Source organism: Felis catus, chromosome C1 (genome assembly GCF_018350175.1).
Source record: "Felis catus isolate Fca126 chromosome C1, F.catus_Fca126_mat1.0, whole genome shotgun sequence".
NCBI classification, from domain to species: Eukaryota; Metazoa; Chordata; class Mammalia; order Carnivora; family Felidae; genus Felis; species Felis catus.
In genome coordinates this window covers 163687842-163701976 of record NC_058375.1, presented here as the reverse complement: position 1 = coordinate 163701976, position 14135 = coordinate 163687842, and the positions used below count along the sequence as shown (strand labels likewise).

At 45.8% G+C, this 14135-nt stretch overlaps 1 long non-coding RNA gene across 1 annotated transcript in view; it reads left to right on the top strand.

The window, feature by feature from the left end:
* LOC111561873 overlaps positions 1-14135 on the top strand; it is a 451344-nt gene that overhangs the window by 283707 nt on the left and 153502 nt on the right. The gene's annotated exons all lie outside the window — the stretch shown is intronic.

Sequence of the window (14135 nt, the reverse complement as noted above, 5' to 3'; positions counted from 1 at the left end):
AGTTAAACATCCAACTCTTGATTTCGTCTCAAGTCATGATCTCATGGTTCATGAGATGGAGCCCTGCATTGGGCTCTACGCTGACATCACAGAGCCTGCTTGGAATTCTCCCTCTCCTCCTCTCTCTTTCCCTCCCCCTGCTCATGCACTCTGTCTTTCTCTCGCAAAATAAATAAATAAACATTAAAGAAAGTTAAACACAGAGTTACTATATGACCCATCAATTCCACTCCTAGGTATATACCCCAAAGATTTACAGCATATGTTCACATAAAATGTGTATACAAGTGTTCATACCGGCATTATTCATAACAGTAAAAATGTGGAAACAACCCAGATGTTCATCAATTAATGAATGGATAAACAAAATGTGGCATATCCATACAGCAAAATATTATTCAGTCACAAAAATGAATGAGCTATTAAAAATGCTACAGTATAGATGAGCCTTAAAAATATGCCAAGTGAAAGAAACCTGACACAAAATGCTACATGTGTGTACATTACATTAATTTTATATATAAAATGAATTTGGTATGGCAGGAATAAAAAAAACTAATATAACTGTGAATGGCATTGTTGAGTCACTATATTGTACACCTGAAACTAATATAACACTGTATGTTAGCTATACTGGAATGGAATGGAATGGAATGGAATGGAATGGAATGGAATGGAATGGAAAGGAAAGGAAAGGAAAGGCAAGGAAAGGAAAGGAAAGGCAAAGAAAGGAAAGGAAAGGAGAAGAAAAGAGAAAAGAAAAGAAAAGAAAAGAAAAAAGAAAAGAAAAGAAAAGAAAAGAGAAAGAAAGGAAGAGAGAAGAAAAGAAAAAAGGAAAGGAAAGGAAAGGAAAGGAAGGGAAGGGAAGGGAAGGGAAGGGAAGGGAAGGGAAGAACTGTGAAAGCCAGAGTGCTTTTCTAGGCAACAATTTAATGCTACCACGTTATGATCAAGTAAAACTAATTTTGTGGAAGTAATTTAATGCACTCTCTTCCAAGAATTCCAAGTTCTCACTTCCATCTGATGAGAACCAAGATTGAAGCTCAGCGAGCTTCCCCTGAGGACACAGAAGCAAAAATCAGCATGTGTCCCAGCAGGCAAGGCCCCCAGAGTTTATCTGTGACCCTCTGCCTGAGAAGGACCCTGGCCAACATCAAGTGAGCTTGATTTCCTGCTCTGTCTGTACTTTGTATCAGTCATTCAGCACATTTGTCAAGTGTATTCCAGAGACGCCATTTGTCAGTTCCTGAGGAAATTCCAAATTAGTGAGGCCCTAGCCTCAAGGAACCCGCAACAGTGGTAGAGATGCATATAAATTTCCTACCATAGGATAAAGACCAATCATGTAACATTTCAGCAGAATAGAAATGTCAGGGAAACCATGTGTGCCTGGAAATTTACCTTTCCAGTTGAGACTTAAAAAGGTGGATTCTGGGGCGTCTGGGTGGCGCAGTCGGTTAAGCGTCCGACTTCAGCCAGGTCACGATCTCGCGGTCCGTGAGTTCGAGCCCCGCGTCGGGCTCTGGGCTGATGGCTCAGAGCCTGGAGCCTGTTTCCGATTCTGTGTCTCCCTCTCTCTCTGCCCCTCGCCCGTTCATGCTCTGTCTCTCTCTGTCCCAAAAATAAATAAAAACGTTGAAAAAAAAAAAGGTGGATTCTGGAATATTCCTGAAACCCAGCTGAGAAGTATCTGAAGGGAGGAGGGGCGAGGAGGAAAAGTGAAGATGGAGGGTGGTACTGGATGCAACGTAAGTGGTTATTTTTATAGAGACAATCAGCATTTAACCTTAACTTTGATTCTTACAGACTGTGTAATTTGGGGCAATCCATGCAATTCTTCTCTGCTTCTGTTTCTTTGTGTAATACAAAGATAATAATAGCATCTATTTCATGTGGGTATTTGGGGGATTAAATAAGGACCTATGAAGTGCTTAGCAGAGAGCCCGGTACAACGTCATAATCATTCAGACCCATTAGGTCCCTCCTCCCCCAATTGATTCTGGAGGCATCTGATGAAATAAAGCTAGCATGGCATGTCTTTAATGAGGATTCCCGCTTGGAGTTAAAAACTTAAGGCCTTTTGGAGAATTTTAAGATACTTAATGTTCAGGGTTTTGTTCTTACATATCTTGGATGGATCTCTCAAACTGTAACTCTAAATCTGGGACTATTAGTGGAAGTCTAAATGGTTACTGTTACCGACGTTACCGATAATGCCGAACACCAATTAAATCATCTACTCTACCCTTGGTGGACTCATCTTTCACTATGTTGTATACGTAACTTACACTTTTTTTTTTAAGTTTATTTATTTTTTAGAGAGAGCACACAAGCAAGGGAGGGGCAGAGAGAGAGGGGGACAGAGGATACCAAGCAGTCCCTGCACTGAGCAGCGAGACTGATGTGGGGCTCAACTCATAGACCGTGAGATCATGACCTGAATCGAAGTTGGAGGCTCTGTTGACCGAGCCACCCAGGTGCCCCGCAATCTATACTTTTAAAATAACAATGTTGACTCTCCAGTACTACGATTCAGAATAATCCAAGATTTCCAGATCTTGATAAAACAATGTAAAATCCATTAGCATTAGAGCCAAAGCTTCCCTCCTACACATTCCAGGAGGTCAATACTATTTTTTATTCTGGCCGGCATGAATATTTATTGGCTCATGAAGTCATACTGAATAACATGGACTTGCCTAGTGACCCACCCCGTCTCCACGATAATTCTTGATTATGGAGACTCTTGACCATTGGAGGAAAATTCTGACATAAAAGGAGTGTTTGAAACACGAGTTAGCTGACTCATTATGCTCTGAATTCAAATAGATTTTTGACACTTCACTAACAATGCCCAACCGTTTAGTTACCCTTATTTTAGTCATTTCAGTTATAAAATTTTCCCTTGATTTCTGTCTGTTAACGCTATCACTTGTGTAGCTGTTGCGACCTCGTTCACCAGCTCAGGACACAAATTTGATTACGTCTTGTCATCTTCAAATTAAAATTGCTTCATCCCCCATTCATCAGAGTAACATGAATCCAGGATCTTTCAAGGTCATCCTTGCCCATCATCTAAGAACCCCAGATATTCCCTCATTCTAAAGTGGCTTAGTCCTGCTCTGGACGCCTCTCAGAAAGCAGCTAGGGAATCAAACCGGGGGGGGGGGGCAGCCTGAAAATGACTTCCTATTATTGTCAATGCCATACTCCGCTACACCTTTGTGCAGCGTTTCTCTTTCTGGTTCAGACTGGTGTACAGACCTTATCAGTGCTTGGGATAATAAAAATTGGTTCACGGGGACGTGTGCAATTCTTATTCTCAAAGCAGGTCCGCATTGTGCCCTTCCCTGAGTCTAGGTGTCGCCGATGAGCCAGGAGGCGTACTCTAGACTGCCTTCCGTTGTGGGGATTTTCCTCTTGGGTGGTCTTCACTTTCTTCTCCTCCCAGGAGACGTCAGTTGAGACTCTGAATCTGGCAGAAGCATCTAAGGATGTGGGATCTCAAAAGAGCTGGGAACGTGATAGAGTTGGTACTGCCAGTTTCCTTTTACGAGGCTTCTTGATGTCCACGAACATGTCCTCCTTCCCCCCACAATGATCAGATCTACATACGGGGCTGTTATTTGGAGAGGCTGCCTTTGTCAAGGTACAGAAAGGGCCTATTACTCACTCTCCCCCTGGAGCAGCCAGGCCCAATTGCTTGACAGTTACATAATTGAGAGGAGTCTTTTCAGTGGCCTCCCAGAACAGGTTGCAAGGGAACTTGCCATATCTACCAAAGCTGTCGCGGATTTTAAAAGATACCTTGTCCTGAAGGAACGAAAAAATATTAGCATTGCACCCGGACACTATGCGGGGAATTCACAGAAAAAAAAAATTCAGTGAAGATAAGTCTTCGAGTTAGCCTGCTACCTATCCGATTTAATCGTGATTCTGCTATTTAGCAGCTGCGTGCTCAAGCAAGTAAGGTGATCACTCTGAGCCCATGTTAACAGCGCGGCTAGAAAGGATCCGTGGCCCTAAGTCGTGAAGAACTGAGAAATCACAGCGTAAACAAACTCGAGTTTTAATTTTTCTTCCATAAGAAGTACAAAAGTTGGGGCGCCTGGGTGGCGCAGTCGGTGAAGCGTCCGACTTCAGCTCAGGTCACGATCTCGCGGTCCGCGAGTTCGAGCCCCGCGTCGGGCTCTGGGCTGACGGCTCGGAGCCTGGAGCCTGCTGCCGATTCCGCGTCTCCCTCTCTCTCTGCCCCTCCCCCGTTCATGCTCTGTCTCTCTCCGTCCCAGAAATAAATAAAACGTTAAAAAATACAAAATAAAAAAAAGAAGTACAAAAGTTGCCAACTGCAGACATTGGTTCCTAGCTCAAGATGGCAGAACCAAGGACCCCACATGTCTCTTGGCATTTCCCTCCGAGTCGCGAGACGGCGCTTACGTAAACAGCGGGCGTATCACATCTCAGGCAGTAGCCCGGAGGAGAGAATGCGGAGAAGGAAGGGTCAGTGCTCCTTTCAGGAAAGCGAGAGTATCCCAGAAATCCCTAGACCACTTTGGTGTATATTTTATGGGCCAGACTGTGCCACATGGCAACTTCTAACTTCAAGAGAGTCTGGGAATGGGAATTGTAGCTCTCTAGACTCCAGGGTATAAGGAGACACTGAAAAGTGGGTGAATAAGGCTGCCGTGTCGGGCGCACAAGCAAAGACCCGAATTAAGGGCAGTGGCAGCAAGGAGGAAGAACTGTGGACGGGATTGAAGCTGGAGTCAACAACGTTCTTTGAGTCACTGAGGGTGGGTGATGATGGGGAGGGCAGAGGTCAGGAACCACATCTCATTTTTCTTTTCTTTTCTTTTTTTTCCAACTTTTTTTTTTATTTATTTTGGGGACAGAGAGAGACAGAGCATGAACGGGGGAGGGGCAGAGAGAGAGAGGGAGACACAGAATCGGAAACAGGCTCCAGGCTCCGAGCCGTCAGCCCAGAGCCCGACGCGGGGCTCGAACTCACGGACGGACCGCGAGAGCGTGACCTGGCTGAAGTCGGACGCTTCACCGACCGCGCCACCCCAGGCGCCCCTCACATCTCATTTTTCAAGTAGCCTCCTGAAGGGCCTAATAAAGTCCTCGAGATAAAATGGACCGTCAAAGATAGGTCCCCAGAAGATGTTCAGAGTTGTGATTCTGTGGGCGTATAGCAGGCCCCCAGACCCCTCTTCAGGGAGCCAGGCCTTGCAGAATCACGGAAACTTACCGGTTAGCACTGGCTTGATTTTTAGGCAAAACTCATGCCGAAATCTTTCATTAGGGACCTGCTCCTGTTTTCGCTTCGTGCCTTTATGTTAATGACGGACTCAAACAAAAATTCTATCACTGTGTATGAAAAGGCACTTCCGGGGCATCGACAGGGGATAAATAGAGGGCTCGATAGCCTCTGGAAGCCTTTCAGGGGCATTGGCGACTGAGCTTGCCTTCCGTGAGAACCAGTGGGTCAGTCTCGTGGAGCCCCTTTTACACGGGTATCCTATTATTTAACAGGCCCTTTAAATTGAGACCAGCATCCTGCTTCTCAAGCAGCCTGGCTTTTATTGGGAGTCTCTGCCACGTTCAAACATCTTTAATACATTTTAAAAATAGAATTGTAAAAGGCGGCAACCAGACTTCAAAGCATCGACATGTTGGCCAGAATTGTGAAGCTGGCGACAATTTTCGCTGGTTGTAAAGCCCGTGGAGCCTCTTTCAATCCCCGGAACAACTGACGAGCGAGGCGCTTGGTATACATTCCTCCCGTGTGTGTCTCCCTCCCGGATGGGCCGGGGCAGACCAAGCGTGGGGCACAGAGCTGGCAGAGAGGGAACCAGTGTGCCTCCGGGCGGGGCAATCAGGCCCCCGCAGAGCTGGGAGAAACTAGGTCGAACTGAAAAGAAATGAGATGTGAGAGCGGATTAGCCACCCTTTCTGAGCCCTGGTTCCTCAGATCCTTCATTTCCTCCCTACGTCTTCCTCCCACGTGAAAACTCCAGACGTTCTCTGCCCTCAGGTAAACTCTCTTTGTCCCCCTCCCCGATCCCCCGTACACTTATTCCACATCGTATTCTGTCTCCTGCTGCCACCTCTGGGCTGTGAGCACATCGAAGACAAGGCCTGTCTCTTATTCACCTCCTGGGCACAGCAAATTAAATGTGTGTTTCGAGAAAGTTGAGTCTCGCGGGAGAAGCCGGCCGACAGGATCTGGGTCGGGGGAATTAACGAAGGGAGGTTGTCTGCCTTCCCTGAACCTAAGGCAGAGGTTCTCAGAGTGTGGTCTCTGAATCACAGAGCATTGATCTCAAGTCTCAGCGTCTCTTGGGAACCCTGGAAATGCGTGTTCTCAGGCCTGGCCCCAGACCCACTGAGTCAGAAAGTCTGTATGAGTCGGGATTCCCCAGAGAAACAGAGCCGATAGGATGTGGGTAGAGAAAGATTTATGACAGGGAATTGGCTCGTGCGACCGTAGAGGCTGACAAGTTCCAAGGTCTGCAAGGTGAGTCAGCAAGCTGGCGAGTGGGGAGAGCCAATTGTGTGTGCCTTCCACCAGAAGGCCAGCAGCCTAGACACCCGGGAAGAACTGACACTTTAGCTCGAGCACCAGAGCAGGGGGGAGAAAAGCCCCCGTTCCAGTTTCAAGATGAGTCAGGCAGAGAGGAATCTCAGAAACCTGTGTTTTCGCAAAGCTTCCAGGTGATTCCACTGCCCACCGACGTTCAGGAATCACTGACAAACTCCCCAAATCTCAGTTTCCTCATCCGGAAAATAAGGCTAACAAAAACGACCTCGAAGGGCTGTTCCAAATATAAAATCGGATGACGTATGTATACTGCTTAGTCCAGAACCTCAGGCATATTCATCACTCAGCAAAAGTATTGGAGGGCAAATCTATTTTGGTTGGCTTCCTTTCGCTAGAACTGACCTTTGGAGACCACTTCCGATATTGGCAGCGTCCCCTGGTACATTTGGGTTACTCCCACAAGAGTTTTCTTTGGTTCCTCTAAGGCCCCAAGTTCACCTAGCTAAGCCCTGTCCTTGCAGAGTCCTTGTAAGTTGGCCGGAGCCAAGCATGAATCCTGTTTACCTCATTAGGCCCCGACCCTGTCCCTCAGGCACCAGACAAGTTGGACCACAGGCGGCAATAGCTGTTTGTGTTGTAAAGAGAACAATCGTCTGGGCCCCCAGCTAGCCTAAGCGGGAAGGGAGAGGACCTCCGAGAACGGTCCTCTGAAGAAAGTCGGAGCAGAGAAGGATCTGGGGCAGCTCCGTCTTTCCCAGAAGCTGCTACACCCTCCCTGTGGGTTGTGCTGAAGCACCACGGGGGTGTCGAAAACCACCAAGCCTCTCGCGTTTCAGGCCAATGAAATCCCTCGCCTGTCACTCTCAGCGGAATAAAGCTTTGAAAAGTATTATTATTATTACGGTTCTTTTCATGAGCCCGCAATGCCTGCCGGCTCCCCCCGCCCACCGGTTTCCATTTGTTTTCCTGTCGGAGCCCAGTCTTTGAAGCCGGCATCTCCCCAAGTGGGTAAAGATGTAGCACCCTCCTCGGCCGGGCCGACCCTTCCTGGAGAGCCCCAGCGGGGGTGAGTTGCCACCTGGCGGGACTTTTCTCATTAGCCCTGCCGCCAGCGTGTGTCCCAGCCTGGTCAGCCTTCGGCTCTAAGCAAAGAACTTCTAATATTTTACTAGAAATTAGTTAGAGGGGCTCAGAGTGTGACAACCGGTTTATTACTACTGAATCTGTTTTGTCTGCAACTGGCAAAAACGGGAAAAGGGTGGCCACCCCCCTCGGATGACTGGGTAGAAGGAAATGGCCAGGAGGGAAGACAAACGAATGAATCCTTGTTGTCACTATCACTTGATCTCCGTTGGCTAACTGGCCACCTGAAACCAGCATCGGAAACAAGTTTGAGAAGGCCGCTAGCTGAGCAAACAACGTGAAGGCCATCAAAGCCAGAATATCACTTTTGCAACAAAATATTTTTCCGTTGGCTTGGTGCTACAGGATATACGAAGATGACTGAGTCATGGCCCCTGCCCTCAAGGAGCTTGTAATTCAATATGGGAAACAAGACACTCACCCAGGGGCGCCTCGGTGGCACAGTTGCTTAAGCGTGCGACGTCAGCTCAGGTCATGATCTCACGGTCCGTGAGTTCGAGCCCCACGTCGGGGTCTACCCTGACAGTGGGGTTCCTGCTTGCGACTCTCTTTCTCCTTCTCTCTCTCTCTGCTCCTCTCCCACTTATTCTCTTTCTCTCTCTGTATCAAAGTAAGTTAATTTTTTAGAAGGCACACAGATGTTACAAAAACCTGAAGCACACAAAGGTCAAGGAGAGACATTTAAACGAAAATACCACAGGCCTTCAGAGAGAAGGGACGTCCGTCTGGAGAGAGATTGGGAAAGGCTTCACGGAGGACGCATTTGAATAGAACTTTAGGAGAAGTACTGATGTATTTCAAAAGACAAAATATAGGAGACCCTGGTGCTTGTCTCCTTGTGTTGGTCGCCTTCCCCACTCACTTCTTTCCTAGAAGAGCCAGCCTTCCTTCCAGATATTCCGGACAATGCCAGATATTCACTTTCCGAGTCTCCCTTGAAGCAAGAATATCGTCTTTTGACTCCATGTTGGATAATGGCACTGAATAAAAGCTGGCTAGGGGGCCCTTGGGAAAAATTTTATGTCTTGATTTTTAAAACATGAACAGAGGGGCGCCTGGGTGGCGCAGTCGGTGAAGCGTCCGACTTCAGCTCAGGTCACGATCTCGCGGTCCGGGAGTTCGAGCCCCGCGTCGGGCTCTGGGCTGATGGCTCGGAGCCTGGAGCCTGTTTCCGATTCTGTGTCTCCCTCTCTCTCTGCCCCTCCCCCGTTCATGCTCTGTCTCTCTCTGTCCCAAAAATAAATAAACGTTGAAAAAATAAATAAATAAACAAGTTCCTGCCCTTACAGAGCAGGGCAATAGGAAAATGAATGCTCAGGCAGAGATAAAAAGGAAGAGAGAGGGGCGCCTGGGTGGCGCAGTCGGTTAAGCGTCCGACTTCAGCCAGGTCACGATCTCGCGGTCGGGGAGTTCGAGCCCCGCGTCGGGCTCTGGGCTGATGGCTCGGAGCCTGGAGCCTGTTTCCGATTCTGTGTCTCCCTCTCTCTCTGCCCCTCCCCCGTTCATGCTCTGTCTCTCTCTGTCCCCAAAATAAATAAACGTTGAAAAAAAAATTTTTAAAAAAAAGGAAGAGAGAGACAGGAAAAGATGTAGGATTTCTTTCACAGAGAATCCGACGCAGGGGTTATCAAGCGCGTGTTCACATTAACACGCCCCTGAGGAAGTTTTGAAAAATCCTGAAATCTGGGTTCCTCCCTCAGAGCTACTGATTCAGTTGGTCTGGGACGGGGAGCTGGCCTGGTTCTGTTGTTGTTTAAGCTCACTGCATGACCTACTGTGCAGCCACTGTTGAAACCCCCGGCACGGCTGAACTGGGACTGTGGCGAGGGAAAAGAAGGACAGGGGAGAGCGACTCTGGAAGCAGAATGGGCAGGAGGTAGGTGCCAAAGGAGAGGAGAGAGTCAGAAGTCTCAAAGACCTCTTTCAAGATGGAATGACTGAGAGAATGACGGTACCGTTTATGGAGATGGAGAAGCCAGGGGAAGAAGCAAGTTTAAGGAAGGAAAGTTCCGTTTGGGAAATACTGAGTCTGAAATGCCAGGAGCAAGCTCTGGACGATAGAGAGAGAGCGAAGCTAAAACTACCTACACTGGGGGATCCCCGGTGCTTTGAGAGATGTTGTTGGGAACGTGGGAAGAGGGAACATGGAAAGAAAGAAGAGGACTAAGGACAAAACCTGGAAGAACATTAAGGAGAAAGGGTAAAGAGAGAACACCCCCAAAGAGGAGCCATTGTGTGGAGTTAAAACCGAATGCTCCTCATACACTTAGACTAATTCATTGGTGCACAGGTTCCTGGTGGAGATTAGACATCAAATGTGAGGCTGGCGTTGTTACAGAATAATTCAGTCAAAGCTGCGCACCCTTCCGATCCAACAGCACGGCCGAGTTGGAACATGAAGTTATCTGTCCAGCCTCACCTTCGCAATAGAAAAAAAAAATACTCCCCTAAGAGTAAATGTGATATTCAGCTGTTAAAAAAAACAGTGAAAAGGGCTTCAAATAATATTCTTGAATAAGTTGCATGCCCTTTAAAGAAAAAAAAAAAATCAAACTTGTTCATCTGCCCCACCAGTGAGGCCACAGGTCTGATAAACAGCTGGTCAGGATGGGGAGACTGAGGTTTCCTCCTCAGAAGATTTTAAAACGCCTAAAATTCTTCATTCATCTTTCATAGCTTTCTGCATGAAGAATTGGACAATACACATTCCAGACCTCTCCAGTTCATTGTGACGGTAAATGTGATAATACTTGGGACCATTGAGCAATGATATTATTGTGTGAATTATTGTTATTTAATGACATTCATAGCTACCTATTAATTACTAATATTAATAAGATAATACTGCTTCAATTAATTCTATTAGTTACAATGCAGTTGTAATTAGTATTAATTATAATGTTTAATTAACCTTAGTAAATATCACTGTCATGTAGATAGATCCAACATTTGTTAAATAAAAGCTTCCGGGGCGCCTGGGTGGCGCAGTCGGTTCAGCGTCCGACTTCAGCCAGGTCACGATCTCGCGGTCCGTGAGTTCGAGCCCCGCGTCGGGCTCTGGGCTGATGGCTCAGAGCCTGGAGCCTGTTTCCGATTCTGTGTCTCCCTCTCTCTCTGCCCCTCCCCCGTTCATGCTCTGTCTCTCTCTGTCCCAAAAATAAATAAACGTTGAAAAAAAAAATTAAAAAAAAAAAAAAAAGCTTCCTTGGGAATGTAGCTCTTGAAACTCAGGCAGGTAGAATGAACCTGCTTCGGATTGCGTGGAAATGGTTTCCATTACTTTGCTTTCTCTCAGCAAACCGTATCATAAAACGTGTACAAGGTGGTGGTGAGGTGTGTGGGATAATAGAAAATCATAGGCATGTTTGTGAGAGTAGAGTTTCAGGCAGTTTCTATAGGGTAAGGGAAGAAACTGAAGAAGCTATCAGGTACTTTTATAATTAAATTTAGTATAAATTCAAATTTCTCGAACTTTGAAGGAAAGGTCTAATGAGAAATAACCCATGGTTCCTCTTTTACTGTTTGGTAGTAATTGCTTCGTTGTAAAATGTTCACAAACCTGAACTTCTTCAGGCAAAATTTCTAATTAGGATTTCTATCTGGGATAAATGTACATTTGCTTAAAATCAGTCACCCATCATGCAAGATACAAAAAAAAGTTTTGGCTACAGCCAGGGTTAATTACCTTTAGTACTCAAACGAAGTTGGCTGCTATAATGGTTAGACTACTGAGAAAAAGATAACTAAATTCACGCATTTCTCTGGAGCCTTCTCATGTTCATGCATGACCTTGGAGGTCCTTCCCAGCTCCATGAGCCTAGGATTCCACAATGAATAGTACCTGGCATACTTTCACCGCTATCTTAGGGAAAGAGAAATTTGGCTGAATTCCAGCTTATTTTTTTACTTTCAAAAATCCGTAAGTAGTTTCATACAGTGATATGTTTTTAGCCATTAAAACTATATTTTTTAAAGAAAACTTAAGAACAAAGAAAAATATTACACACACACACACACACACACACACTATATACACCGCAAGATTGCCATTTTATCGAAAAATCTATTAAATAAATTCTATCAAAAATTTTGAAGCAGTTATAATGGTTAACGCTGGGAGATGGAATAATAGATGATATGCAATGTTTTTTTAAGTTTATTTCTTTTGAGAGAGAGAAAGGGCGTGCACAAGTGGGGGAGGGGGCAAGAGAGGGAGAGAGAGAATCGCAAGCAGGCTCCGCGGTGTCAGTGCAGAGCCTGACATGGGGCTCAATCCCGAGAACTGCGAGATCATGACCTGAGCCAAAATCAAGAGACGCTCAACTGACTGAGCCACAGGGGCGCTCTGATTTTCAAATTCTCTATTTTCTATTTGTTGGTAATTTCATGCAACATATAGAACATATCATGATCAGAAAATACGTTGAAATACTGATGTAGTTTACCCAACTCTTATTTATAATTAATAACCATAGTTACCACAGGGAGCTATCACCACAGAAAACACATACATACATACGCGTTAAGATAGGCGTTAAATCCCTTAAAGAAACGTTAATAGTGTTTGGAAAGAACTCATTTAGAAATCCTGACGTCAACGTTCCTTGAGCTTGAGCTTCACTGAGTAAAGCAAGGATAACACATGGCTTGGGCTAGAAAATTATACGTATACGGCAACTTTGTTTGGGTCCCTTGGAAGACAGAGGTTGGCAAAGTTCTCACTTGGCAACGATTTTGTTCGCCTTCATTCATTCAGTCTGATTTCATGAGTTGATTTTATTTTATTTTAACGTTTTTTATTTATTTTTGAGACAGGGAGAGACAGAGCATGAACAGGGGAGGGTCAGAGAGAGAGGGAGACGACAGAATCCGAAACAGGCTCCAGGCTCTGAGCTGTCAGCACAGAGCCCGACGCGGGGCTCGAACTCATGGACCGCGAGATCATGGCCTGAGCCGAAGTCGGCCGCTTAACCGACTGAGCCACCCAGGCGCCCCTCGTGAGTTGATTTTAAACAGTTCTAGATGATTTTTCATCACCTGAACAGAGTGCCCTGCCAATCAGCTGTCGGTTACTCCCATCTGCGAAGGACAGGTTTGCCCAAGTGGGTCATAACCAGCCAGCTACAGAAGAGTCACGTGACAGCCACAGGCCTGCTCTTAGGGTGGTCTGCACATCTTCTTGGTGCTGAGCAGAGACCTTGCAAAGCAACAAGGAGAGAGATCTTTCCTTTGGTTCTTATCCACCAAAACCAAATCAAAACAAACAAACAAAATAAAACCAGGCCCCCCCAAAAAAAAAAAATGTCTCCCGTTCTTTAGACACACTGATGAGTTCATTCTTCCCCACTTCTTCCTTTCTGTGCGGCCTTTTGGGACTTCTTCCCATGGAAGTCTCCCTTACAGTCACTAGACCCAGATATGCCCAGCCCATGCCAGGGAAAGCCTTGCCCACAACGTGTCATTCGTTTACGGAGTCAAATGGGCTTTTTAGTATTTAGTGAGGAAAGGCTTCCTAGATTCAGCCTCCATGATTTGGGAGAGTCACGTGATGAACTTGACCTGTGTGGATTGTTATAGAAAAAGCATCAGAGCCCTGTTGAGGAGGAGTGAGTTCCGCAGGAAGGGAACATACAAATTAAACATTTACCACCTTTGCATCAGCATCGATCATAGTTGAATTTCGTTAATTCGTTAATTATGTTTAATGTCAGGCTCCCTGCTGCGCTCTGAGCTTCATGAGGGCAGGGACTAGGTATTTCTTTTAACCTAGCAGTGTGTTGGGCACACTTCAGGCATTAAAAAAATATCCACTGAATGAATAATTCTGGCCTAAATGGGAATAGTGGCCAGAATGGGAATAGTAAGCGCTTTCATGTTTAAATAGCTATTCCGTTATCTAAATTACCGGAAACATCATACAAAAATCTCTGCACATGCAAAGTGCCCTATTAATGAATAAAATAATAACTAAAATCTTGTTTCCTCTGAAATTCAACATGTAAATTTGATTTATATGACTAACCATGAATCATAATCATGATAATTCTTTCAGCATGTCTGTGATCCATTATGCTAAGTGCTTCACCTATATAATCTCACTTAATCCACCTGATGAACACATGAGTTGTCACCAATTTACAGATGAGAAAATTGTGACTCACAGTGGTTCAGTGATTTGCACTGTGTCCCACAGCTCTGATACCTACCCAGGGCTGTCTGACCCCAAATGCTTATGTGCTTAAGTACAGTGCTGTACTTCCTCTAAATTGGATTTGCATTAAATATCATATGTTACTGGGGCACCTGGGTGACTCAGTCGGTTAAGCATTCGACTTTGGCTCAGGTCATGAACTCGCAGTCCGTGAGTTCAAGCCCCGCGTTGGGCTCTGTGCTGACAGCTAGGAGCCTGGAGCCTGCTTCAGATTCTGTCTCTCTCTCTCTCTGCCCT